The following is a 3,073-nucleotide window of genomic DNA, read 5'->3' as shown; positions in this document are numbered from 1 at the left end:
GATACAAGATCGTCCCGTCAACGGCAGGAACCGCGGGAGAACAAAGAAGGGTTGAGATTGAATTCTTTTTTCACCTTCCATCACAGTGAGGAATGTGGAGGGGTCACTGTGGTGGATGTTTATGTCTTGTTGCTTTTTATTGGTGTGACTGTACGGCAAATGAAATTCCTCGTATGTTGCAAAACATACTTGGCTAATAAAGTGTGATTGTGATGATGATAATTGGACACAGGTGAGGAGCTGGAAGACTGGACAGTAGCTAATGTTATGCCTCTGTTTAAGAAGGGCTGCAAGATAAACATAGAAACATAGAAACATAGAAATTAGGTGCAGGAGTAGGCCATTCGGCCCTTCGAGCCTGCACCGCCATTCAATATGATCATGGCTGATCATCCAACTCAGTATCCCGTACCTGCCTTCTCTCCATACCCCCCGATCCCCTTAGCCACAAGGGCCACATCTAACTCCCTCTTAAATATAGCCAATGAAGTGGCCTCAACTACCCTCTGTGGCAGAGAGTTCCAAAGATTCACCCCTCCCTGTTTGAAAAAAGTTCTTCTCATCTCGGTTTTTTTAAAGGATTTCCCCTTTGTCCTTAAGCTGTGACCCCTTGTCCTGGACTTCCCTAACATCGGGAACAATCTTCCTGCATCTAGCCTGTCCAACCCCTTAAGAATTTTGTAAGTTTCTATAAGATCCCCTCTCAATCTTCTAAAAGATAGCGAGTCTGGGAACTATCGACCAGTGCGACTAACATCTGTGGTGTGCATGCTACTGAAGAGGTTTCTGAGGATAAGATATATATATGCATCATGAAAGACAGAGGCAGCTTCTGGATAGTCAGCATGGTGGATTCAGGGCAGGACATAGGTGAGTTATGCCCCTGTCCCACTTAGGAAACCTGAACGGAAACCTCTGGAGACTTTGCGCCCCACCCAAGGTTTCCGTGCGGTTCCCGGAGGTTCCCGGAGGTTTTTGTCAGTCTCCCCACCTGCTTCCACTACCTGCAACTTCTTTCTCACACGACTGGCTGTACAAAGTGTGTAATTCTCTCCCCGCCCACCGCTGCCTTCATCAGCAGCGGGCGTGGACATTCACCTGGAGATGTTGGGACCAAGATTGATGAGGTGTGGGTTACGTGAGACTATCTCAAGGTGTGAAACTGTGGGAGGCAAATGGATTTTTCGGTTGATCATCACAGATCTAATTAGATTCAGATTCAGATTCAAACTTTATTGTCAGTGTGCAGCGTACAAGTACAGAGACACAGAATGCAGTTGGCGTCTCACCCAGTAGTGTGAACACAGAATAATGGAACAGTAAATATATAGATATGTATATACAGTAGAAGTAACATAGACAATAGGTGCAGGAGTAGGCCATTCGGCCCTTCGAGCCTGCACCATTCGCCATTCAATATGATCATCCAACTCAGTATCCTGTACCTGCCTTCTCTCCATACCCCCTGATCCCTTTAGCTACAAGGGACATCTAACTCCCTCTTAAATATAGCCAATGTACTGTGGCCTCAACTACCTGTAGTACTTTGCTAAAGTAGTGCAATTTTCGGGGGGGGGGGTGGTGACTTGCAATCACCGAGGTGCAGAGTTAAGCAGAGTAACAACCGCAGGGAAGAAGCTCTCCCTGAACCTGCTGGTCCAGTAACGGAGAGACCTGTAGCGACCTGTAACGGGAACATCAACGCTGAAAGGCATCGTTCCTGCTACTGACTAAACCATCCAAGTCTCCAAGACATAAGGAAATAAAGCTTTCATCCAATAAAAAATCACTTGTCGTTATGTTGCGAAAAACGATGCAAACTTCAGTAATGTATTCATAGAATAACGCACGGGCCGCACGGTGGCGCAGCGGTAGAGTTGCTGCCTTACTGCCCTTGCAGCACCAGAGACCCGGGTTCAATCCCGACTATGAGCGCTGTCTGTACGGAGTTTGCACGTTCTCCCCGTGACCACGTGGGTTTTCTCCGGGTGCTCCGGTTTCCTCCCACACCCCTAAGACGTGCAGGTTTGTAGGTTAATTGGCTTCTGTCACAGATATTCCCTTTGTTTTCTGCACCTCCCCTCTCTCCAATTCATTTCAAAGAGACACAAGAGACTGCAGATGCTGGGGACTTGTGCAAAGCACAAAGTGCTGGAGGAACTCAGAGGGCCAGGCAGCATCTGTGGAGAACATGGATAGGTGACGTTTCACAGAGTGCTGGAGGAACTCAGAGGGCCAGGCAGCATCTGTGGAGGGAATGTATTTTTCGGGTCAGGACCTTTGTTCGGTCCAAGGATCCTGACCCGATTCATCTTCTGCCCTGTCCCTCTAGAGATGCTGCCTGACCTGCTGGGAACCCAGTGGTATGAATACTGATTTTTATAACCAAGTAACCCTTGCGTCCCCTCTCTCCTTCCGTTCCTCCCTCACACGTACCAGCTTCAAAGTCATCTTGTTGAGTCTCATTGTAACTTGTCTACACGTAACTCACAGCTAACAATGGGCCTGTTTCCTTTACCACCGTTTCTTTTTTGCATTTCATTCATTTGTTCAATAACCACTGATGAGGTGTTTGCTACCAGGATCAACCGGAATATCTCAATATCACTGTTTATATCTCTCGTTTCCCTCTCCACTGACTCTCAGTCTGAAGAAGGGTCTCAACCTGAAACGTCACCTATCCATGTTCTCCACAGATGCTGCCTGACCCGCTGAGTTATGGTGCAGCAGCATCTATGGAGCGAAGGAAATAGGCAACGTTTCGGGCCAAAACCCTTCTGGAAATAGGTAACGTTTCGGGCCGAAACCCAGAAGGGTTTCGACCCGAAACGTTGCCTATTTCCTTAGCTCCATAGATGCTGCTGCACCCGCTGAGTTACTCCTCCAGCACTCTGTGAAACGTCACCTATCCATGTTCTCCACAGATGCTGCCTGACCCGCTGAGTTACTCCAGCACTCTGTGAAACGTCACCTATCCATGTTCTCCACAGATGCTGCCTGACCCGCTGAGTTACTCCAGCACTCTGTGAAACGTCACCTATCCATGTTCTCCACAGATGCTGCCTGACCACTG

Source organism: Leucoraja erinacea, chromosome 29 (assembly GCF_028641065.1).
Source record: "Leucoraja erinacea ecotype New England chromosome 29, Leri_hhj_1, whole genome shotgun sequence".
NCBI classification, from domain to species: Eukaryota; Metazoa; Chordata; class Chondrichthyes; order Rajiformes; family Rajidae; genus Leucoraja; species Leucoraja erinaceus.
Note: the sequence above shows the minus strand (reverse complement) of the source record.